At 39.1% G+C, this 25,809-nt stretch overlaps 1 long non-coding RNA gene across 2 annotated transcripts; it reads left to right on the forward strand.

The window, feature by feature from the left end:
* The first annotated feature begins 601 nt into the window (after nucleotides 1-601).
* Nucleotides 602-20,129, forward strand: LOC311583034. 2 transcript variants are annotated; one of them, XR_014774366.1, is made up of 3 exons: nucleotides 602-655; nucleotides 16,150-16,278; nucleotides 20,051-20,129. It is a non-coding gene; the product is annotated as an uncharacterized lncRNA (long non-coding RNA). The 2 variants fall into 2 exon arrangements; XR_014774367.1 differs by lacking the exon at nucleotides 602-655 and adding an exon at nucleotides 14,972-15,116.
* The last annotated feature ends 5,680 nt before the right edge of the window (nucleotides 20,130-25,809 follow it).

Genomic DNA, 25,809 nt, shown 5'->3' on the forward strand with positions numbered 1-25,809 from the left:
CTGAATCAAGGATTCTGTGAAAGCCAGGCAAGCACTCTCCTAACTGAGCTATCCTCCAAGCCAGAGATGATGGAGCTTAGCAGATGTTTTAGATATTATAATATGCTCAAAAATTTAAAAGAAAAGCATAAAGATAATGAAGAGTAAAAAACCGTGAGACTGGGAATAGAAAACACGCAGCATTATTAGAGGGATGGAGATGTAGTGCAGTGGGAGGGCTTTTGCCTAGAATGCATGAAGCCTTGGATTTGAGACCTGCCATGGTGAAAAAAAAAAAAAAGAAAGATAACTTTTTATACTATATTATTACATTAAATCAAATGTACAGTTGGCTTTGCTTTTTTAAAAATAGCATGGAACTTCCAGCGGTTGGAAAGACACCTCTGAATTTTGAAAGTTGCTAGAAGGGCTAATTGGACTGTAGAAGGGTTAAAAATAATGTGGAAGATGGTCTGGAGAGATGACTCAGTCTGAGAGTAGGCGGGACTGAGTCTGGGTATTCAGCACCTGTGTAAATGCCACCCAAGGCTGTGTGCGCCTGTGACCCCAGCACTGGGGGAAGGAAACAGACATAGCCCGAGTCAGGGTTAACCAGCAGAACCAACTATGCTGCCCGCTAGAAACATCCCTTAAATACGACAGAAGTAGAAGAAAGGTAAGCCGCTGTTTGAAATGGCAGCCAAATGAGAATGCCTTGTTTATTTGTTTATTTTGTGACACAGGATTCAGTTCAGGGGCCTTGCACACTCTTGACAGGTGCTCTACCATGTAGCATGCCTCTAGACATTGAAATGATAGTGCTACCTTAAAAAAAATCTATTTTATTTTTCAAGATAAATGAAACTCTATAAAGCACCAACAGTAAAAAGTCACAGTTCAATTACCTTCTCATTTGTAAGCAAATTATTACTCAGAAAAATGAGAATTTTTTCCCATTTTTCGAGAATTAAAGTGATAGTAAATATTCCCATATGTCACTGTTAATTTTAATAATACAAGATGCAGTTATGACCCTTCCTTTGACTGTTAAAATACACAGGTCTATTTTTAACCTGCAATTTTCAAGAGATGTGTTTGCCTGGTATCCTAATCTTCAATTCATTGTTATTCAATGTCTTTCAAAGCTCTGGCCGGAGGAAGGGTGTTTTAAAGAATTGACAGAAAGCAATCTCATCTATTTCCTTGCATGCTGTAAAATCTATCCTTGTTCTGTGACATGTAAGGGCACACATCTAACAACCATATTGTGTTGACCTTCCATTGTACTGTTGTGGGTACACTGGTGCACCGGTGGGTTATTCATAGAGTGACTATACACACTGGTTTGTCTGGCACAGTTCTAACTCCCAGACAAATGCAATTGTCCTTAGTGTTCTCTCTCTCAATTATATGCCTAAATTATCTGGCCAACCTAGTTATAAATGAGCTCTCTCTTTCCTACATGGCTTTCTTCTTTCCTACATTGTCAACTCTTTCTTGTGTTAACCTGTTGAGGTTTTTGTGTTAAAATACCACAGGTTCAATCTCTTAGGAACAGCAGACATCCACGTTTCACAGTCTAGAGGCTGGAAGACCAAGCTGCTGCTCTCAGTGTGTGAGGACTTGCCTCCAAGTTCACAAACATTGACCTCCAATTGTGTCTTCACATGGAAGCAAGAGTGTAGGCACTTAGACATTTCCACTGAAGAGCACCTTATTCTCTACTGGAATGTTCCTACTGGGAAGGAGATGGGGAATCCTAAAATTCAGGAAAGAAGCAAAGTATCAGATGTTTGGCAAAGGAGAAACCTGGAAGGTTCTCCAGGGCTCTTTCCCAGATTCAGCAGAGGAAACAGCTGGTTGGGAGAACACCGACCATCCAACTGGCAGAAAGGAGATCTTGGGACCCATGGTTCTGTCTACAAGCCATGGAGAGTACTCCAGGGTTGTAGCCTTCATCAGTCCTAGCCCTTGTTGAGGTGGACCTTTCAGTTATACAGCTAATTTTGAGCCATCGGTGTTCCTGTAGGTCCTCATTTATACTCCTGTAAGTCATGCCCATAAAACTCATTGTTTTACCAAGTTGTACTTTGGCTTGGCATGGATTCTCTCTCTCTCTCCTCGCTCTCTCTCTCTCTCTCTCTCTCTCTCTCTCTCTCTCTCTCTCTCTCTCTCTGTGTGTGTGTGTGTGTCCATGTGTGTCCAGGAAAGGTCTCTCTCACCCAAAGTTTCTAAAGGTAATAATCTGATTCAGAAAGGCTTCACATGTGTGACTTTCTTCCTTGCCACAAGCCAACACTTTGACTACTATCATGATGGGCATTAAGAGCAACACAGAAATCCAAGAGGGATGTATTCAATAGAGTGTGTTCACTACTTATAAGTCAGAAAAAGTTGCTATAAATGTTACTTTAAAAAAGAAAACAGAAACTTTCATCCCATCTGCACAGCCTTGCAAAATATCAAACTTCCTACATAATGTACTAAACTTTTTAGCAAAAACTACTAGATAATTTGAAATGATTTTAAGAGTAGGAAGACTCTTTGGCAGTCTACTTTGTCTTAAAGGCAAAAACCTGAGACCAAAGGTTCATATGCTTAACCATAGTCATTCTGCTTAAAAGGGACAGCAGAGGGATTTTCAGTTCAGAGCTATGCTATCTTATAGGTTACCTATTAGTCATATGTCAGTAAGTTTAAGGTGAATATTATCACTTGCAGTATATGTGCAGCCTGACCATTGCCCAGGACTGAATGGCCATAGGTAACTAGAGGCTGCCTTTATGCAAGCCTCATACAGTTCTTCAACTGTAATGGTTAAAGCAGTCCAGTTTCTAAGCACTGGCCAACAGTAGCATTGAAGGAGATATGTGTGTATATGATCCTCATCTTGCAGGAGATGAAAGTCTGGCTGCAAAAGTCAGTCAGTCTAGCATTGGGACTGTGGGGGGGCACACGAGGTAGGAAAGCACACTTAAGCCCCACAACAGAGAACTTGTTAGTTCATAGAAACAAGACATCTGAGGGGACAGGTCAGTTTAGGCCCATGATGTAGCACATTCTGTGGTTTTTTTTTTCCTGTATCCATACCTTTGGTGGTGTGACCTTACAGTGCCTTCTTTCAGGACTCCAAGTCCATTTCATTCTCACTTGTATCTAGGTTTTCGTGGTGATTGCTTTGCTTGCCTGTGCATTCCTGAGACCATTGCTGACACCCTACCATTGTCATGGAAACAGGTATAATCCAGTCAGCTAGACAGAGACAGACCACAGGTCAAACAGGAGGAATGCTAGATGACATTAGAACAGACTCCAAGTGCAGTATCCGGGAAGACATCACGGCTGCAGAGGCTCTTCAACGTATTCTCACTTTGCCTGTCTGGGTGGAGTCCTCTCAGTGATTTTTTATACTGATGTTGGCACACTGATCAGTTTTAACGTCATATACTCATCCTCTAAAAAAAAATCAGGGTGGCTGAGGCATACCATGTGCTTCCACAGTGGGCAGGAACAGTGTGAGGTTCTGATCACATGTGTCAGTGCACAGAGTGAAACTCTGCATTAGTTGCTGTGCAGAAGAACAACAGTGCTGATGAAAGTTAACAGCCACAATACCTCAAGAATTAAAGTTATTTTCACAACGAGATGCTTTATTCATAATTACTATGTGTTTCCAAATGTGCCATTTACTTTAAAGCTTGCTGTGTGTTATGAGGCAGACTCTAATTTGCACATGATGGAAGATACCCACTATTTTGCCAATAGAAAGGGTATACATTGGCTAACGAACTAGAGGCACATAGGAAAGGTTGGGGAGACATGGATGCAAAAATGTAAATCTGTTGTGGGGGGCGGGGCATCAGTTATTGTTTACCTGCCAGCCCTTTTCTCCTCTGTTTTGGCCTTGGTCAGTTCTGAGGTACAGTGCCTTAATTCAGCAACTCTAGACAAAAGGACTCTCTCCTTCTCCACAAGCTCCAAGAAGAACCCAGGATATGATTCTGATCTGGCCAACCTTGCACCACATTGCCGCTCTTGAGCTAATTGCTGGTAGGGAGGAGCTGCAATGGCCTGCCCAGCAACAAGTGACAGGCATACCCAGTTATTACTTCTGGAAGAAAAAGGAACTCGAATCAAGAAATGAAACAAAGAATGGATTCCATTGGTCTAACCTAGCTTCTCTATTCATCTTAATGATAGATATTGGAGAATCCACAGTAGGCCTGCATTTGTTATTGAGAGAAATATGAAGGAACACAGACAGACCTCATGCAGTACACAGGCAGCCTGATAGCATCCAAGAGGGGTGAATGTCCTGACAGTCAAGGTGAGGGGCCCCTAACACAGCAACAAAGGAGACTTCCGAATACCTCTGTGCATTTGCAAGTGGGGAAAAAAGAGAAAAAGAAAACAAAGCGCCATTATCTCCGTCTGATCTCTCAGATTTATCACTTTGCCCTTTGAAGTCCAAATCTGAATTACTTGATATTTACATTGAATAGTTCCTTAGCAACCGTCTCAGGTATATAGAGAATGGTACAAAACTGATTTAATAGAGCTGGAAATTAAATATCTCAGCCATTTCAAAATATTATCATATAAACATATTCCAAGAGAGGTTTTTTTTTTTTGGTACACTTTGTTACATGTACGATTATCAAACATCCTTCAGATGACCAGCAATGCTTCAGTGACTGCATGTGTTCTAAAATAAAGAATTCCAACCCTCTCAGCAAATCTCAACATATTGATGTGTAGTGACTCCGTGGCAATGGCCAACTCTACCAGCAGAGCTGGGAAGGACGCTTCAGCTGGGATCAATGGTCAGACAAGGTGTTAGGCATACAGGAAGCTCAATAAAGCTAGAAAACTAATGATTTGGAAGGTTCATTCATGGCTACGTCCAGAAACTGAAATGTGACAGTACTTGGAGACTACAAGGGTAGGGGCTTTTGAACAACTCTTTGGCAAGTAGTTCTGCCAATGGCCCCTTTAGCTTTTTAGAGGAGATGGAAAACTGTTAGCTTGCAGAAAGCCAGCAAGCCAGAGCTGTGGCCTGCAGAGTGCTAGGGTCAGATAAAACTAGAAAGCCTATAGGAGGATTTCAGGGACTCCTTAAGTTAGCATCTAATGAGATGCTGCAATAAAAACACATAGTCACATTACAGAGGAATGAAATTCTGATGTGTGATACAATGTGGGGAATTTTGGAAACATTAGACTAAATGAAATCCTAAACCACAAAATCATATATTGTGTAATTTTACTTATATGGGTATTCTGAATAAGCCAAGTGATTAAAAAAGAAAAAAAAATAACAATAGCAATTATCACAGACTAGCAGAACAAAATGGAAAGCTATTTTTAAAAGATAAAGAGTTCAGTTTTATTTATTTTTATTTTTCTTCTTCTCAAGCACATGTGTGCATGTGTGTGCATGTGCAGTGTGTGTGTATGTGTGTGCGTGTTGTGCGTACATGTGCACACGTAGTTAGTGGCAGAATCTTTTGTGATCATCATTCCATCTTTTCTTTTAGATAGTCTCTCAATCAAACTCAACTTGGTCTGGGGACTTCCCACTTTTTATTTGTAGGCTGGAATAACAGGCAGGACTGCACTCACCCAACATTTATGTGAGTTCTAGGGATCTGAACTTCAGTTCTCTTGCTTGCACAGAAAACACTTGTAGTGTAAGCATGTGTAGGAGGGGCTTCAGGACCTCAGTGTAGTCAGGAAAAAGGAGGGAGACAAAGAGTCATTAAGGACCCACCTCCAATGACTACTCCCAGTAGGTACCAATTCCTGAAGTTTCCAGAATATCCCAGACTCACAGCTGGGGCCAAGCACTTAACATTCCAACTTATGGGAGATATTTCATATTTGAACTGTAACAAATAGGGAGATGCCTCGTTAACATTAAGAAAAAAAAACTGTATGAATTTTAGTTTCCAAGGCTTAGTGTTGTTATATATTATGGCTATGGTACACTTTAAAACCATTTATTAAATATTTATTTATTTTTATTTTATGTATACAAGTGTTTCACCTAAATGGACGTATATACACACCAAGTAAGTCCTGGTGCCCATAGAGGTCAGAGGAGGGCCTCAGATCCTCTGCACTACAGAGACAGACAGTTGTGAGCAGCCATGTGGGTGCCTGGAGTAGAACCCAGGTTCATTAGAAGAGTAACAAATGCTCCTAATTGGTGAACCATTGCTTCATTCCTACTGAAGTGCAAACTTTAAACATCCTATTTGAAAGAATATAATCAAGAGGAATGTTTTTAAGCCTAATTTTTAAAAAAATTATGTTTCTTTTTTAACATATACATTTATATTATTACACATAAATAAAATAAACTATGTGCAGCAGGAAGAACCCTGAGACAATCAGGAATTATATAAATGTTACATTCATAATGATTTGGCTACTTGTATTTGACAAACTTGAAACAAACATCTTTCTTATCTTGTTGGGTCTAAATTTCTGAATAAAGATCATTATCTATCACATCTCATCTCTATTAACTTAAAACATCTATCTTGATCTAAAAACTTCTTAACCCCAAATCAACTAAGCTTAATTGTAAAACTAAACTATCTGGTCTTCAACTCCATCGGAGACTTGAGAAGGAATAAAGTTTAAATACCTGAGTGAACCAGAAGTGCAGATTAGCAGCTTCCAAAATGAAAAAATGACTGAGACAGTTTACTGCCTGAACAGTTACCCAACAGTCTCTATAACATTGGAACATCATCTTTGGCCTTCTAGCCCAATATATCTGACAGACATATCCTCAAGGCAGGGATTATTAAGGACTTGCTTACTCTGTCTTGGCCGAGTCCAGACATTGACTCTGCCTACATCTAAGCTTGTCTACTTTTAGGCAGAATTCTGTCTGTGGCAAAAAATTAAGACCTTTTGCCCACTGGCAGGTTTGCCACATTTGAAACCATCTCCATAAGGAGGTTCTTTGATGTTCATCATCTTCTTGAGGCAGGCTGGGTGTTGCCAGGAGCTAACGTGACTTGTTGTCAATGAATCTTTAGAATAATAAAAATATCTTTAAATGCCATATTCTGTAGGTCTCTGAGGCTTTTGAAGACCTTATTTAACTATTTTACCTTATTTATTTATAGAATCATATCTATCTATTAGTCCTATGATATATATTCTTGGGATAAAATTAGACTAGTAATTGACATGACCATGATTTGCATCATTATACAAAATTCAATACCAATGAATTAAAAGTAACCTTATTTGTGAATAATAATTAAGGCTTTGAGTTGAGGAGTAGATTCAATAATCTACCTTTTGTTCTATCCTCTCTCTTTATTTCTATATCCCTCTTTCTTTTCAGCTATCTCCTTACCTACAAAAGAAAGATAAAGGAAAAGAGAGACATCCCTGAGTCCAACCTGGTTTTCTCTCTGTAAAAAAAACCAATAATAACTTATAACCAACTCCTGATGAAGATAAGCATCTGTAGACCGAGAGAGCAAACAGAAACCTACCCAACCCCCCTTAGAGGAAATGAGACGTCATTCTCTTAAGGTTTCTTCAGGCTGATTTAGGGTGAATAATACCTTTGAAGGGGCCCGGCCAAAATTGGGGAAAATGGTTAAATAAGTCAGGGATAGCATTTGCGGTCCACTTTCTAAATGTTGCAAAATTCCAGGCTTAATAGGAATCCTGTGTGGGAGAGTCTGAAGTACTGGGCCAATTGGGATCAGAAGCTTTCTACAATGTTGTCCTGGAAGCTGTCCTGTTGTGATGTGTAACAGCAACTGAGGAGCCTGGGGCTGGAACATGGAGGATGCAGGATGTCAGTGTCCGGCATGCTGAGAGGAATGAATCCTGTCAGGTCTGATCCAGCATCATTATCTGGTTCTTTGGTTCTGAAAACATTATTTCTCACAAGCATTATACAGTTCTAACATGATGATTGTATGAGGTGTGCAGGATGCACAGAGCAATTAACGCTGGTTCTCTGCTCATTGTATGAGCAGAAGTAGGACATCTGCAAATCTTCCTTCGTGCCATACTGAGAATGGCCTCATTATAAGTCACAGAGAATCTGTGACCAACATGAAGCCTTGTCTATGCATAGACCTTCGTATCTCAGCCAGTCTCAGAGCTATTCCCATGTAGTGGGATTAGCAATATAAGTTACCTGCTTGTTCTGCAGTTTGAATTCTTTATATCTGGATTGCAGCCTCTTCCTTCATCACCTCCCACTCCCACCTGCTCCCTCATCACCTCCTGATGCCATCCCCTCCTTCATCCCCTTTCCCTCCCTCCTCTAGTCCTTAGAAAGGGGAGCCCTCCTCCCCCTGACATCTGACCTCAGCTTATCCAGTGTTCTCTGTGTTACCTGTAACCTCTTCCTCTATAGCCTGGCAAGGCCACCCAGCCGGGGGGGGGGCAGTGAACAACATTAGGAGGCCCGAGTCCATGCCAGAAGTAGTCCCTACTCCCAATATTGTGGGACCTGCAAGGAGACTATGCTTCCTATCTACTACTATCTGAGATCTACTGCTGCCTATTACTACTATCTGAGCAGAAGGTCTAGGTCAACATCCTACATGGACCTTGGTTGGCACATCAGTCTCTGTATTGTAATGTGGTTAACCTGAATTAAGTGACTAACATCCACTTATGAATGAGAATATGCCATATGTGTCTTTCTGGGTCTGAGTTACCTCACTCAGGATAATTGTCTCTAGTTCCATCAATTTGCTTGCACATTTCTAATTTTCTATGTTTTTGATAGCTGAGTAGTATTCCATTGTGTAAATGAACCATAGTTTCCTTATCCATTTTTCAGTGGAGGGACATCTAGGTTGTTTCCAGATTCTGGCTAATATGAAGAAAGCTGCTATGAACATAGTTGAGCAAATGTCCTTGTTGTATGGTGGAGCATCTTTCGGGTATATTCCCAGAAATGGTATGGCAGGGTCTTGAGGTAGACTTAGTCCCAATTTCCTAAGATAGCACCAGATTCATTTCCAAAGTGGTTGCACAAGTTTGCATTCCCATCAGCAATGGAAGAGTGTTCCCCTTTCTCCACATCCTCCCCAGCAGGTGCTGTCGCTTGAGTTTTTGATCTTAGCCATTTGGATAGGTGTAAGGTAGAATCTCAGAGCTGTTTTGATTTGCATTTCTCTGCTGACTAGGGATATTGAGCATTTTTTAAAGTATTTCTCAGCCATTCGATATTGCTCTGTTGAGAATTCTCTATTTAGCTCTGAACCCCATTTTTAATTAGGATATTTGGCTTGGTGGTATTTAATTTCTTGAGTTTTTTAAATATATTTTGGATGTTAACCCCTTGTCAGATGTAGGGTTGGTGAAGATCTTTTCCTAGTCTGTAGGCTGTCACTTTGTTCTTTTGACAGTGTCCTTTGCCTTACAGAAGCTTCTCGGTTTCATGAGGTCCTATTTATTAATTGTTAATCTTAGAGCCTGGGCTATTGGTGTTCTGTTCAGGAAGTTGTCTCCTGTGCCAATGAGTTCAAGGCTCTTCCCCAACTTTTCTTCTAACAGATTCAGGGTGTCTAACTTTAAATTGAGGTTTTTAATCCATTTGGACTTTAGTTTTGTGCATGGTGATAAATATGAGTTTATTTGAATTTTTTCTACATATAGCCGTCCAGTTAGACCAGCACTATTTGTTGAAGATGCTATCTTTTTTTTCCGTTGTACGGATTTGGCTTCGTTGTCAAAAATCAAATGCCCATAGATGTATGGGTTTATTTCTGGGTCTTCTATTGGATTCTGCTGGTCAACCAGCCTATTTCTATGCCAGTACCATGTTGTTTTTATTACTGTTGCTCTATAGTACAACTTGAGATCTGGGATGGAGATTCCTCCAGAAGATCTTTAATTGTACAGGATTGTTTTAGCTATCCTATTTTTTGTTTTGTTTTGTTTTGTTTTGTTTTTCCATATAAAGTTGAGAATTGATTTTTCAAGGTCTGTAAAGAATTGTATTAGAATTTTGATGGGAGTTGCATTGAATCTATAAATTGCCTTTGGCAAGATGGACATTTTTACTATGTTGATTCTCCTGATCCATGAACACCAGAGGACATTCCATCTTCTGATATCTTCTTCTATTTCTTTCTTTAGAGACTTGAAGTTTTTTTCATAGAAGTCTTTCACCTGCTTGGTTAGAGTTACACTAAGATACTTTGTGGCTATCGTGAAGGATGTAGTTTCCCTAATTTCTTTCTCAGCCCATTTGTCATTTGTATAGAGCAGGGCTACTAATTTTTTTGAGTTGACTTTGTATCCATCCTCTTTGCTGAGGTGCTTTTCAGCTGCAGAAGTTCTTGGTGGATTTTCGTAGGATGACTTATGTATACTATCACGTCTTCCTCAAATAGTGATAGTTTGACTTCTTCCTTTCCTATTTTTAAAAAGGTTTATTTATTATGTATACAATGTTCTGCTGCAGGTACACTGCATGCCAGAAGAGGGAACCAGGTTTCATTATAGATGTTTATGAGCCACCATGTGGTTGCTGAGAATTGAACTCAGAACCTCTGGAAGAGCAGACAATGCTCCTAACCTGTGAGTCATTGCTCCAGCTCCTTCCTTTCCTATTTGTATCCTCTTGATCTCCTTTAGTTGTCCTATTGCTCTGGCTAGAACTTGAAGTACTGTGTTGAAGAGATATAGAGAGTGTGGACAGCCTTGTCTTGCTCTGGATTTCAGTGTAATTGATTTAAGTTTCTCTCCATTTAGTTTTATGTTGGCAATAGGCTTACTGTATATTGCCTTTATTATGTTGAAGTATGTGCCTTGTATTCCTGCTCTCTCCAAGACTTTAAACATGAATGGGTATTAGATTTTGTCAAATCCTTTTTCAGCATCCAAGGAGATGATCATGTGGGTTTTTTCTTTCAGTTTACTTATATGATGGATTACATTGATGGATTTCTGTATATTGAACCACCCCTGCATGCCTGGTGTGAAACATACTTGGTCATGGTGAATAATATTTTTGATGTGTTCTTAGATTTTGCTTGTGAGTATTTTATTGAGTATTTTTGTGTCAATGTTCACAAGAGAAATTGGTCTGAAATGCTCTTTCTTTGTAGAGTCTTTCTATGGTTTAGGTATCAAGGTGACTGTGGTCTCATAGAACAAGTTTGGTAATATTCCTTCTGTTTCTATTTTATGGAAAAATTAAAAGAGAATTGATATTGGCTTTGAAGATCTTATAAAATTTTGCGCTAAATCCATCTGGCTGTGGGCTTCTTTTGGTTTGGAGACTTTTGATGACTTCTTCAATTTCCTTAGGAGATATAGGACTACTTAATATGTTTATCTGATCTTCGTTCAATTTTGGTAGTTGGTATCTATCCAGAAAATTTTCCATTTCATTTAGGTTTTCAAATTTTGTGGCATATGGGCTTTTGAAATGATTCTTTGGATTTCTGCATTGTCTGTTGCTATTTCTCCCTTTGCATTTCTGATTTTGTTAATTTGATTACTCTCCTTTTGCCTTTTAGTTAGTTTGGCTAAGGATTTGTCTCTCTTGTTGAATTTCTCAGGAAAAAAAACCAGCTCTTGGTTTTATTGATTCTTTGAATAGTTCTCTTTATTTTTGTTTTATTGATTTCATTCCTGAGTTCGATGATTTCCAGCCATCTACTCCTCTTAGGTGGATCTGCTTCTATTTGTTCTAGAACTTTCAGGTGTGTTGTTAAGTTGGTAATATGAGATCTCTCCAATTTCTTAATAAAGTCACTTAGTGCTATGAATTTTCCTCTTAGCACTGCTTTCATTGTGTCCCATGAGTTTGGGTATGTTGTGCCTTCAGATTCATTGAATTCTAGAAAGTTTTTTTTTAATTTCTTTTTTTATTTTATTCCTTACCCAGATATCATTGAGTAGGGAGTCGTTCAGTTTCCATGTATTTGTAGGCATTCTATTGTTTTTGCTGTTATTGAGATCCAACTTTAATCCATGGTGGTCTGATAGGATGCAAGGAATTATTTCGATCTTTTTGTATCTGTTGAGGCTTGCTTTGTGACTAATTTTATCATCGATTTTGGAGAAGGTTCCATGAGGTTCTGAGAAAAAGGTGAATTCTTTCACATTTGGATGAAATGTTCTGTATATATCAGTTAGGTCCATTTGGTTCATGACATCTATTAGTTTCATTGTTTCTCCATTTACTTTCTGCTGTGATGATCTATCTATTGGTGAAAGTGGGGTGTTGAAGTCTTTCATTATTAAAGTGTGGAGTTTAATGTGTGATTTAAGCTTTAGTAATGTTTCTTTTATGAATGTGGGTACTCCTGTATTTGGGGCATAGATGTTCAGAATTGAGACATCATTTTGCTGTATTTTTTCCTTTGATGACTATGAAGTGTCCTTCCCCATCTCTTTTGATTGGTTGTTTTTTTTTTTTTTTTGAAAGTCTATTTTATTAGATACTAGAATGGCTACTCCAGCTTGTTTCTTTGGTCCGTTAGCTTGGGATATCTTTTCCCAGCACTTTACTCTAAGTTAATATTTATCTTTATTGCTGTGGTGTGTTTCTTGTATGCAGCAGATTGATGAGTCCTGTTTTCCCATTCATTGCTAGCCTCTCTCTCTTCATTGAGGAGTTGAGCCCATTGATGCTGACTGATATTAATGATCAATGGTTAATGGTTCTATTATTTTGATGTTGGTAGTGGTAATAGAGTGTGTGTGTGATGTGTGTGTGTGTGTGTGTGTGTGTGTGTGTGTGTGTGTGTGCTTCCTTTCTTTTGTTTTTGTGGGTGTGGGGTTATTCATTTCCTTTGTTTTCCTGAGTAAAATTATCCTCCTTGTGTTGAGTTTTCCTTCTAGTATGTTCTGCAGAGCTGGGTTTGTGGTTGGGTACTGTTTGAACTTGGTTTTGTCATGGAATATTCTGTTTTCTCCATCTATGGTGATCAAGAGCTTTGCTGGGTATAGCAGTCTGTGTTAGTATCTGTTGTCTCTTAGTGTCTGCATGACTTCCATCCAGGCCCTTCTTGCTTTCATAGTCTCTGTTGAGAAGTCAGGTGTAATTCTGATAGGTTGTCCTTTATACACGACTTGGCCTTTTTCTCTTGCAGCTTTTAATATTCTTTTTTTCTGTACATTTAATGTTTTGACTATTATGTGGTGGGAGGATTTTCTTTTTTTTGTCCATTCTATTTGAAGTTCTGTAGGCTTCTTGCATATTTATGGAAATTTCTTTCTTTAGGTTAGGGAAGTTTTCTTCCATGATTTTGTTGAAAATATTTACAATTGGCAGTCTTCTTTTTCCTATGAAACTTAGGTTTGGTCTTTTCATTGTGTCCATGATTTCTTGGATATTCTGTGTCAAGACATTTTTAGATTTAGCACTTTCTTTGACTGCTGTATCCTTTTCTTCAGTCATATCTTCTATCTCTGATTTTTTTTTGTTGCATTTCTTGAATTCTGTTGGTCATACTTGTGTCTGTAGATCCTGTCTTCTTCTCTTGGGTTTCCATTTCCTGGATTATCTCAGTTTGTATTTTCTTCATAGCTTGGATCTCCTTTTTAGGTCATGAAACATTTTATTCATTTCTTTCTCCTTTTTGACTGTAGTTTCTTCAAGTGATATGTTCAGTTCTTTCTTTATGTATTCCAATTCTAGTTTGAGGGGTTTGTTTTCCTCCTTTAAGGCCTCTATCATTTTCACAACCCTAGGTTTGAAATCCTTTTCATGTGCGTTAGCTGAGACAGTATTGCCAGGGCTTGTTGTGGTGGTGGGACTGCTGGTTGCTGTTTCTTGTGGTATCAAATGGTCCTGGGAATTGCTTTGGGGGTTCTTACGCTCTGACCTTTTACCACTGTGATGTCTCTGGTTGGAGTGTATGCCCAGTGCCTGCTTGGACCTCGGAACTTTCTGTGGTTTTTCTGAGAGACCTGAGATCAGATCCTCTTGTGATCCTTCTTGTGGGGTCTGCTCGGTGTCTAGAACCCATCCACACTGGTGGTTTTGCAGACTTAAGCTAGTTCTAAGCACTAAGGGGTGCAAGAGCAGCCTGCCAGCCAATTCATTTTTTGTCCAGCAGGTGCGTGGCGGCTGTGAGGGGACCCAGGAGATCTCTCTGTGGCTTTTCTGGGTGACCTGAGATCAGACTTGCTTGTGATCTCGAATGTGGGATTTGCTCGGTGTAAGAACCCACAGACACTGGTGATTTTTGCAGACTCCAGCTAGAACTGTGCAATAAGAGTTTCGATAGCTGTCCGCCAGCTGAGCGTGTGGCAGGCTCTCAGGCACGGTGGCTGTTAGGGGACCCAGGAGCTCTTTCTGTGGCTTTTCTGGGTGACCTGACATCAGATCCGCTTGTGATTCCAACTGCGGGGTCTGATCAATGCTAGGACCCCATAGATGCTGGTGGTTTGGCGGTCCCCAGGGAGTTCTGTGCACTAGGGAGTGCACAGAGCTGTTCACCTGCTGAGTGTGTGGCGCTACACTTGGAAGGCCGTGAAACTGTTTCTGTGGGAACTGGGCACTTGGCGGTTTTTGCCCGGTGGCCAGAGGCTAGTTACAACCATGTTCCACAAAATTTGGATCCCTCTTGCCCATGGGTCACCAGAGCTGATGTTTTGTGGTTCTCAGATCAGCTCTTGGGTTGTTGAATAGTCACTGCTGTCCTGCTGATTAGACAAGGTGTGTGTTAGGCACCGCCATCTCGGATCTCCCTTAAGCCTAATTATTTATTTATTTATTTATTTTCTAATTTTTAAAATTAAAAAAAATCTACTTGAAACTACAGAGATGATATTTTTGTCTACACTGGTATTCTAAAATTTACAGAGTAGTTTTTTACGTACATATCACTTTTGAAATAAAAAGCACCACGCTTGTTTCCCTAGTATTGTAATATGTCATAATTGGTCCTTCAGTTCTAATGACTTCTGCAATCCGTCATGATACTTTACTTGTCCTGGCACATAGCTCTGATACTGTTCTTGCTTGTCCAAAACCCATCAGCGGCTCTTCTGTGCTCAGAATAATACCCGACATCTTTGGCTTTGATGTCAAGTACCTCTATAGTTTACCCTTTCCTCACCTCTTTTCATTTCTTTAGCCTTACTTCGATTATCTGGTGAACTCGATCTTCCAGAGGGTGAGCTATTGCGTCCTTTAACAAGCTACTGTTTCCATCTTTTGATGTCTCTGTCAACTGTGTCTTTTCTCCTGCAATTAATTACTTCAAAATTTTCATTTTTGAACATAGGAGCTTTTAAATTTTTGTTTGTTTTGTTTTGTTAAGACCTACCTTAATAAATATAGTTGCAACCCAATACATAGACACATGTATTTTTAAAAAATGTTCAAATAAGAAAGCACACTTTCTCTTATTTTGGGAGATAGATATGCATATCTTCTTTTTATTAGGTATTCTATTCTCTAATATTTCTCTCATTACAACAAGAATGAATATCTCTATCCCATTAAATTGTCTCTTGGTGCAATTGTGACTTGCTAGTCTCTATGCTTAAACATTGCTGCAGTGCTTGCCCAAAGGCCACCTGCTGTAACAGATTTAATCCTGCATCTCCCACCTCTAACTCCCTATACAGGCTGGGCTTCTTACTTCTGTTGTGCTTAATGCAGTACTTTATTTGACTGTGATTTGTAGGCACTTTAGAGTCTTCATAGACTGTAAGCTCTTTGAGGGGGAACATTAAAGCTTTATTTTAAGCACTCTTACATCTAGAACCTATTAGAGTCTTATAAGAAGTTAGTAAAATGGGGCTGCTGCTCTTCCAGACATCCTGAGTTCAATTCCCAGCAACAATATGGTGGCACACAACCATCTATAATGTGATCTGATGTCCTCTTCTGGCCTGCAGGTGTACATCCAGGCAGAAAACTGTATAATAATAAATAAATCTTCTTTAAAAAGTTAGTAAAATGAAAGAAACTTGGTATTATACATCCTGAGTTGTCACATATATACTGACCCAATGTATCCTAAGACATTCTCCCATTCTTCTTGAGCTATATATGGTTTCAGGATACAATGTTGATTAGATCTTTCACTGGGGGGCATTCCATTATCTATAATCAATTAAGTAATTCCTGAGTCATTCTCCAGTTCCTAGAAACTTCCTTAGTGTGGATACCTTTGTCTCTTCCCCATACCCTTACTTTAGAGTAACAAAAACAACCTGTGAAGACAACACACCTCCTGGCCGAGAGAATAGAATGACCAGATTTGGTGGAGACCTAAAATTCCAGTTGGGCTAGGTCAACTGCCCGGTCAAGGAACCATTCCTAAGAAGGTAAGAGGGAGAGATGGGATACCTTTTTTCTCTTTAGTCCGGTACTGTACTTTTTCTCTCCATTGCCCGGTCGCCCCCACCCCCACCCCCGCATCGTCCCAGTGAACCACCATACAGTTCAGCTGTATCTTCCTGCCTTGCTGAGATCTGAGTCGGAAAGGCACACATTTCTCTTGCTTTTCCTGTCTCTTCTTTTGGATGCTGGCCAGAGCCTAAGCAGATGCTTTCTTTGCTTCTTCCGTGTGCTGGCTAGTTTTATGTCAGCTTGACACAAGTTAAAGTCGCCGGAGAGAAGAGAGTGTCAATTGAGAAAATGCCTCAATAAGATTGGGAAGAATGTCGGGCATTTTCTTAATTATTAATTGGCATCCCAGAGCTGATGGTCCTGGGTTCCAGAAGAATTGCAGCCGAGGCAGCCAGTAAGCTGTACTCTTCCACGGCCTCTGCATCAGGTTTGTGCCCTGTGTAGTTTGCGTTGGCTTTTGTCAAAGGACTGTGATTCAAGATACGTAAACCAAGTAAACCCTTTCCTCCCCAAGTTGCCTTGGCCATGGTGTTTTATCACAGCAATAGTAACCCTAACCAGCCTCCCCATCCCCCACCCCGGGAGTCACTGCTCTTTCTCTAACCACTTCCTCCCCACCCTGGAGCTGCTTATCTGCCACGTGTTGACTTCTATGATGGCTTTAAAGACATGGCTTTTTTTTTTTTTTTTGTTTGTTTGTTTGTTTGTTTCCCTTTTCCTCCTCTAGGCAGCTGATGAGCTTTACAGCTTTACCGGCCTGGGAGGTTTTCTTTTAAACTCTAATGAAAATTTTTCATGAGCTTCTGTCCTGAGTCCATCATCAAATTCTTATGTTAATGAGACTAAGAACCCCAAGAAGGGGCTCCAATTTCCCTGCATCACCCTGGCCTTGGGCATACCAAGGTATGTGCTCTACCACCACACCACATCCTTAGCCCCTTCTTGTTGGTATTTTGAGACAGGATTCACAAGGATTCTCTGGGTGCTCTTCAACTGGCTTGGTAGCCCACATTGGTGTTTACCTTGCGATCCTCCCGCATCAGGCTCCTGGATATCTGAGTTTATAGGTCTATACCACTGGATCTGTCTTTATTTCTATATTGGTTTCTTAGGAGTTAGTAATTTTATAGTACTTATGAATCTGACGTGATATATAAGAAGGGGCTGCGGAACTCAATCGTGGCTTCATGGTATCTAGGAGAATTCCTCGCACAGTAGTCTCATCAGAACAAAATAATCAAAGTCAGAGTAATAAAGAGGGGACAAAGGAAAGCAAGCTGCTCTAAGAGAATGAACATTTCCCCAGAAAATCAGCCTTCCATAACATGAAAACATCCAAGGGAGGGGATCCTTTAAATATTGTTTTTTTTTTTTTAACTTCAAAGAGGATACCCAAGACATGCAACTGTTTTTTAACATGAAAATCTTCAAAGAATACATTTCCTGTGCAATACTTAAAATTCTCAAAGGGGGCTCCTTCGGGAGGCAAACTCTTTGAAGGTGAGATCTCTTCAATCATGTGAGTTTTTTCAAAGAGAAAACCTTTTTAAAATTTTCCCTAAGCCAGGGACATTTTTAAAAGGAATTATTTCAGAAATGAGAAAGAGAAACCTCATCTTTTTAGTGGTATATACTTTATTGTACTTCTCCAAATAGAACCCTAGAAACAATGAAAAGAAATTATTGCCAATAATTAGAATATATTTGGGTTTGGAAACAAAACAGAAAATGTTTGCCAGCCCTTACCCTCAACAAACTTCATCTTAAGATTGTAAAAACATGTAAATGCTTTAAGGTTGTTAGATATTTGTTTTTTTAAAATATGGGAAGCAACATTTTTCATCTTTCCAGGATCCTCTTTTTGCTTGAAAAAGAAAGCAGGGATGAACTTATTGTGTATGATTCATCTTAACTTTTAGATATTTTATTTAACCTCTGGTGAAATTACACTGGCAATGTCTTGTCAACACTCATTACTAAAGTTAATTCTGTCAGGTTACTATGACTCTAAAAAGAAAATTTGCTGGGCATGTTGAGTCAGAGCGGATGTGCTCGGAGCCTAGATTTCTTGTGGGTACCAGATGTACTTCCGTGGCCTGGCTACCCAGTCACTTACTTAAATGGTCTCTTAACAAATGTCTATTACCATTACTTAACGCCAAGTACTGTACCCCATGTCATCCCTCATGACATCAATATAAAAATAATGAGTATTGGCCACGAAATAATTATTTCCTTTCTGGTCTCAATGCTACTACTACTATCAGGAATAAAACAGTCCAAACCAGAGTTGTTTTGCCCAGACTCTTTATTTTGTATTTGGCCCTCTCTCTATTGAGGGGGATCTTAATGGGTCTTTGGGTATCCAGAAGACACTTTCAGTCATCTGATAAACAAAGGAAATATCAAGATTCTCAAATGAATCCAAATGAAACCAAAACCTGGCATACGTTTTTATTTTTATTTTTAAAATGTGTTTGTTCATTTATGTGTGTGTGTGTGTGTGTGTGTGTGTGTGTGTGTGTGTGTGTGTGAGAGAGAGAGAGAGAGAGAGAGAGAGAGAGAGAGAGAGAGAGAGAGAAGAGAGAAGAGAGAAGTACCTGTGGAGGACAGGAGAGGGTGTTGGGTTCGCTGGAGCTAGAGTTACAGAGAGCTGTGAACCTCCCAATGTGGGTAGTCTTAAGTACTGAGCCATCTCTCTAGTCCAAGATTTTATTCTTTATGTAGTAAGTCTTACAAAAGTCTAGGTATGTCCCTTAGTAGATCAGAGTAAAGGACTGTTTTTTAATGTTCTTGCATTTTTGAAAATAATCATAATGACTTGAAATAATGTCTTCTGTTTTATTAACCAATTTCCAACGCTTGTTTATTGTAATTTTTATGTTTTGACGCAGAGCACTCATCCAGGTGTCCTTTCAAATATGGTTTTCATGTTGGTATTAATAAAACAACTCGTGAAACATATCTGATGTACATAAAAAGAAAAAATGTTATGTTAGAGAAACAGCATATATGAAAAGTGGATGGCAGTGTAATGAAGGCTAGTCAGGAGGAGACTGCAAAAATTCATGCACATAATTTTACCCTTGAGGTCTGCTTAAGCATAAGAAATACCATTTTTGATAAAAAAAAGTTTGACAAATTTAATTCCCTTTTACCTCTCCTAAAAGAGAGTAGTATTTTTTTTTAAAAATAAGATCTTTTAACACAAAGTGTGCTGCATTTTACAAAATCAAGCATGACTTACCATCAAGACACATTTTAGATGTGCAAAAAAAAAAAAAATAATCCTTAGCTTCGGTGACATGATGATAACTTTGAATTCAATTGATTTGCCTTTGACAAATTGAATTCATTCTTAGAAATATTTCAGAAGCAGGAACTACATGGGCCAACAGATAAGTAGGCCATGTTTCTCTTGGCATTTTCTCCTTTCTCTTCTCAGCTCCTCTCTTTATCTCCAACTGGGGGCCCAGCCTCATATGGACACCTAGTTGAGGTTACTTTGACATCACCTTGCTTTGCCGCCTCTCTAGTTCCAATATAAATTCTAAGATGTTGAATTAAATTCTGTCTCTCTTTCCCCCTCCATCCCTCCTTCCTCTTTATGTCTGTATAAATGTACATATATAGATATATTTTTATATATCCTACCATTAATACTAGCGTGTGCATCTATACTAGTTATTATGAGATGATCCTCGAATTCTAGACTTCCTCTTGAGTCAACTTATTTGTGATCTTCAGGGATGGTTGGAGAACAGACACTAAGATGAGATGAAAAATGCAAGGGATTTATTGGGGCAAATGTCTGTGGAAGGCAAAGGAGAAAGAGCCTAAGGAACTAAAAACAATCTTCAGAGACTGTGTGGTATTGACCTGGTACCTAAGAGGAAGAAGAGGAAGAAGGGGTAAGAAGGAAGACTGCAGACTGAAGCTCAGTTGGTTTGGTTCCGAGCAACAGTATCCTTGAGCAAAAGCCATTCATTTAAACAGTGGCCTGCCTTATGGCACAAGCTCATCCCCCTTCACCTGCAGCACATTTCTATGATTACACCAGCAAAACTCCTTTGTAGACCATCTCGAAGGCTGCAGGAAATGCTGCTTCATGATGTCCCCATTTAAGATGCCTTGCACCAACCCTAATTTAAATGTAGTCCTGACTTGTGCATTAATGACAAACCAATAATCTAAAAGACCAGTGGTAGTGGGAAATGAAATGATTGTCCACAAAATACATCAGTATAAGTTCATATTGCCTTGGCTACGTGAATTTGAGGACACTCATGGGTACTTGAGACTTATCTCAAAAAACAAAGGAAAACAAAACCAACCCTAAAGCACTAAAAGATTTAATCCTAAAAGACTATGGCCTTTGGGCAATTGTGGTGTGCAATACAGGCTCATTAATTAAAACAAATGTACCACTCTGGTGAGGCAGGATAAAAAAGGGAGATTATACATATGTGGGTAGATGATATACATAGGGGTCTCTGTACCATCTCTCAATTTTGTTGTGAATCTAAGACTCTTAAAAAGCAAAGTCTTAAAAGCAAAGTAAATAAAACGAAACCATTTTCACTTTTAGTAGGGGTAAACGGAAAGATTAATTGCTATGTGATAATTTGGAAGGGGTTGCATATTGTAGTCTCTGTATTTGGAGTTTTCAAATATACACTAAGAAAATTTGAAAATTATTGTTACTTTTGAAGTGATTGCTAGACTATTTTTTATTAAATGCACCACTTCTGAAAAAAGATATATTTTATTTTTAATTGGGTGTGTACGTGTGTGTGTCTGTGTGTCTGTATGTGTATGTGTGAACACAGCGCCTCTGGAGGTAAGGATTCTGATCACTGAGAGATGGAAGCTTTGTCACGGTGGTTGTGAGAATAAAATTGCTGTTCCATAGAACAATATGGGTATTTCCTATATGCTTATACATACTAATACTGAATATTCCATTCCCAGAATTAATATAATGAACACATAAATGTATGTGATAAAAGATGAATAAATGGTACTTTTCACAAGAGCAATTTATTACACAAGCCTTTTCAATGTCTGCTTACAGTGAGATGATAAATTATAGCTTGGCTTTAAAGTGCCCTATTAACTCACTGTTATTGGCAGCTCAACTTCTAAGTCTGTTAGAGCAGTGTGTGTGTGTGTGTGTGTGTGTGTGTGTGTGTGTGTGTGTGTGATGTGTACACACACACATACTCTTGAGATACAAATACAGGTAAACTCTGTGGGAGGAATAGTATTTTCTTTTCTTAAAATATATTTTATTAATTTATTCATATTACATCTCAATTGTTATCCCATCCCTTGTATCTTCCCATTCTTCCCTCCCTCCCATTTTCCCTTACTCCCCTCCCCTATGACTGTGACTGAAGGGACCTCCTCCCCCTGTGTTTGCTCATAGGGTATCAAGTCCCTTCTTGGTAGCCTGCTATCCTTCCTCTGAGTGCCACCAGGCCTCCCCATCCAGGGGACGTGGTCAAATATCGAGCAATAATACTTTCTTAAAGTGGAGTTTTGAATGAAATAAGTATTGGTGAGTGGTCAATGGAAAGAAATAATCTAACATACACATGAATGAAGTAGTTTTATTTGTTATTCAGCAAATGTCTCTTCTCCTCCCTTGGCTCCATGGAAAGAACATATTTTCATTTGTGCTGCAAACAGACCCAAACCTCAGGAAGCAGTGCATGTTTTTACTCATCCTTTCTAATAATGTCAATCTTTGGGATGAGATGAACATTTTCAGGTAGTTGCTTCTCCAATTAGCTTGTGACTGACTGGGCACAGATCTGAGCCACTGCAGGAGAACCAAATACTGAAGAAGCTGTCCTAGACATCCTTTTGATTTTCATGCAAAATAGTAGTAATGATAGCTAAGCTCGCCGCTAACACTAAGATATTTTAGCTATTGAAATAAATAAGCATTTTAAACACATTTATTCTCTCACTTACATATCTTTGCTTATCTGACATTGTTTACTCTTCAGTTCAATTAAGAAATGGTCATTATTGTGAAATTAATGTCATATAACTTATTATTTTCACAATATCTGCTTTTAATTTGTAATAACACATTATGTTTGAGCCATATGACTTGAGGACTCATTAATTTCTCCATTTAGTATTTTAGTCAGGGTATCACCAGGGTACCCAGAAATTTAGCAATTTTATAGGACTATTCATTTATGTATTGTACAATTTGTTGTTCTAGAAGTTACCATTATATCTCTTAATAATGTTGTACACCAGATGTTCTTAAATTTAGATGATATTAATGGAAACAATTGAAAGTGACCCCAATTATATTTCCACCCTATTCTTCCTTCCTTTTCTTCTCCTTTTCCATTTGTATATTAATAATTCTATTGGTCATTGTTGTAATTAGGTTTCTATTGCTGTGACTTCTTCCTCGGTAACTCTAGCTTGTATCAACCTGACAAAAGGTCAACCAGAACAGATACAATCTTAAATATTCATATTATTTTTCTTGATGTATCATACGTATCATGTACATCATGTACATATCATGATGTATTTTTAAAAATTTTGTAATTATATTTATACGCAGAAAAGTAACAACATTTATGTTTTCACAACGTAACAGCATTTAACATCTAACCCAGTTTAGCGGTGAGTTTTTTTGCCTTTGCTTTTTCCAGCTTGGCAATGGAAGCCACAGATATAGGACCCAGGACGTGGCCTCCCCAGTGGCGATGATCTTACTGTATCTGTCATTGTAATTTGTTCCTAATAGCTTCCACCAGCTTAGCCAGAGCACCCTTGTCTTCCAAGTTAACCTGTGTGAAGGCAACAGTGGTGCAAGTCTTCCTGTGGACCGGCCACCCCAGCCTGGCCTTTCCCTTGAGGATGCAGTAGGGACCCTCATCTTTCAACACAAGGCAGGTAGGAAGACCACCAGCTCAATGGGGTCTACATCATGGGCCTTCTTGTTCTCCACCAAGGTGGTGATCATAGTGACCCTTGCTGGAAGGACAGGTGGTCTCTTAGTTGGGACGCCCCCATTCCCAGCAGCTTTCTTCCCATCACTGGCCAGTAGCCTTTGCTTCTTCTCCTGCTTTGTCTCTGGCCTGTACTTGTGGGCAAGCTTAAGCAATTAAGTAGCTGTTTGCCAGTCTAGGGCCTCAATGAATTGATTAATGGCAGGAGGCACTTTGAGCTGCTTACAGAGGATGGCCCTTTGCTGCTGCAGCCTGATGCAGCAGTGAGTGAGATCTCTTTTGGGCTGGATATCCTGCCTGATGCTGAAGTCCTTGAGCCTTTTCTCAAACAAAGAATTGACCACCTTTTTGGCCTCCTGTTTCTTCATGGGCAGGGGCCGGGACCACTTTCTTCCCTTTGGCCTTCTTTCTCTTGGGCATCTTGCTGGGCTGGAGGAGAGAGAAATGTATCATATTTCAATAGAATATTTTGAGTTACTTTTATACAATGTGAAAAAATAAAGTTCCTTTATTTGTCCTCCCAGCTTCTCCTAACGATGTCTCTCAAATTCCATCATTCTGATATTATCTATTGCAAGAATTTATTTATTTTGAACAATTTTATAAATAAAATCAGGGTTTTTGTGATTTTGGCAATGTGATTAAAGCTACATTCCTCAAAATATAATGTTCTAACATTATATCAACTGGATTCACAAAGACTATGAATTACAGAAAATCATACCCCCTCCTTCTAGTTTAAAATAATGTCTTTTCTGTAGAGATTTTTGTGTTTTCTTGAGTTCATCATTGATTTCTCTTCTCACTATTGATAAAATAGACTGTCATTCCAGAATCATATTTTTATTGAAGTGATAGTGCTATTTAATCATGTGCATGTGCGTGTGTGTGTGTGTGTGTGTGTGTGTGTGTGTGTGTGTGTCTGAGTGAGTTCAAGCATGCACATGCCACAGAATAGGTACGCAGGCCAGAGGACAACTTCTGGGATTTGATTCTTATCTTCTACAGTGGGACCCCGGGATCAAGCTCAGAGTGTCAAGCACACAGAGCAAGCGCTTTTATGTGTTGAGCCATCTAGTTTACCTAGATGCTTCTTTTTAAAAATGGGATGTTTGTCAGGCATGATGTCACTGACTTTTAATCCGATGGTGGTGATTATTCCATTGAGGTTTCATTAGCCAGGTGTCTCTAGATTTGTGTCAAGTTGATAGCTAACTGGGATGCCCTGTCCTAGATCAATTTCTCATATATAAGTATAAACCACATCTCAAACATTGTTTGCGTTACTGTTGTTATATATTTTCTAGAGTTGCTTTTATCATTATCTTTAGATCGGTCTTTGGCTTTACGTCATGTCTCTTTTATTCTTTAAGTACAGTTGTATTCTGGAAATTTCAAGAATATTTTAGATTTCCAAGGACTTTTTGTTTTCTGATATTTCATCTTTCAAAACAGCTTGATTATATGAATTGTTATGAAGGTAACAGCCCCTTGAATCTTTTTAAGGGATATTATTAGACATCTACTAAATAATTTTCCTGACTTATTTTGCTTCCCATAGTGTTAATTGTTCTGTTTGATTATGTTAGCTGCTCTACTTGGTGTTTCATATCCACTTCAAGTGTCTTGTTTTTCTTCCTTCTCATTCCATTAATGAACGAAAAGACAAATTAACATAAAGGAATCTGCATGGATTTCTTCAACTAAGACATTGATGGTAAAGAGTACAGAGCATGGAACAAGGCTTTCCAGATTAATATCGTTGCTAAGTTACTTGAGATATATGAGAGCATGGGCTGAACCTTGTCTGTAACATACCTACCTCATAGATTAGTCCCAAGGAGGAGATGAACTAACATTTAAAGACAAGTACTATGCAGTGGTTAACACCAAACGCTTGAGCAATCTGTTTCCAAATAGTTTTCTTCCTTGCATTTCACAGACATCGGTAGTTTTCTGTACATAATTTAGATGAATGAGAATGGAAGAAAACAGAGTAGAAGGACACTTGCTGGAAGGAACGTGCTGATTCCTCTAGTGCCTGCGAACCTTCCTAATGCTGCAGTACTTCAACACCGTTCCTCATGCTGTGCTGACCCCCAAACATGAAGTTGCTTTCATTTCTACTTCACAACTGTAATTTTGCTACTATTGTGAATTATAGGCTTCTGATGGTCTTAGGCCACCTCTGTGAAAGGGTCATTAACCCTCAAAGGGATCTCGACCCATAGGTTGAGACATTTTTTTGAGCAGCGTTGCCTTTCTCATCTCTTCTCTTCCTTAGGCCTCATGTCTCTGCGTCCATTCTCTGTACTCTTGAGCTTTATGACACAAAGTCTGGACATTTTCAGGAGGACTCTAACTGGGTAACTGTGTTATTTTAGTTTTGGAGTAAAAATGCAAATTTTTCTGTATGGGCCACAGAAAGGTGTGTGTGTGTGTGTGTGTGTGTGTGTGTGTGTGTGTGTGTGTGTGTGTGTGTCCCTTATTTGAAGTACTGTATAGACACTCCTTTGTAAA

The sequence above is a fragment of the Acomys minous genome (genome assembly GCF_964271855.1).
Source record: "Acomys minous genome assembly, chromosome: 14".
Taxonomy (NCBI): domain Eukaryota; kingdom Metazoa; phylum Chordata; class Mammalia; order Rodentia; family Muridae; genus Acomys; species Acomys minous.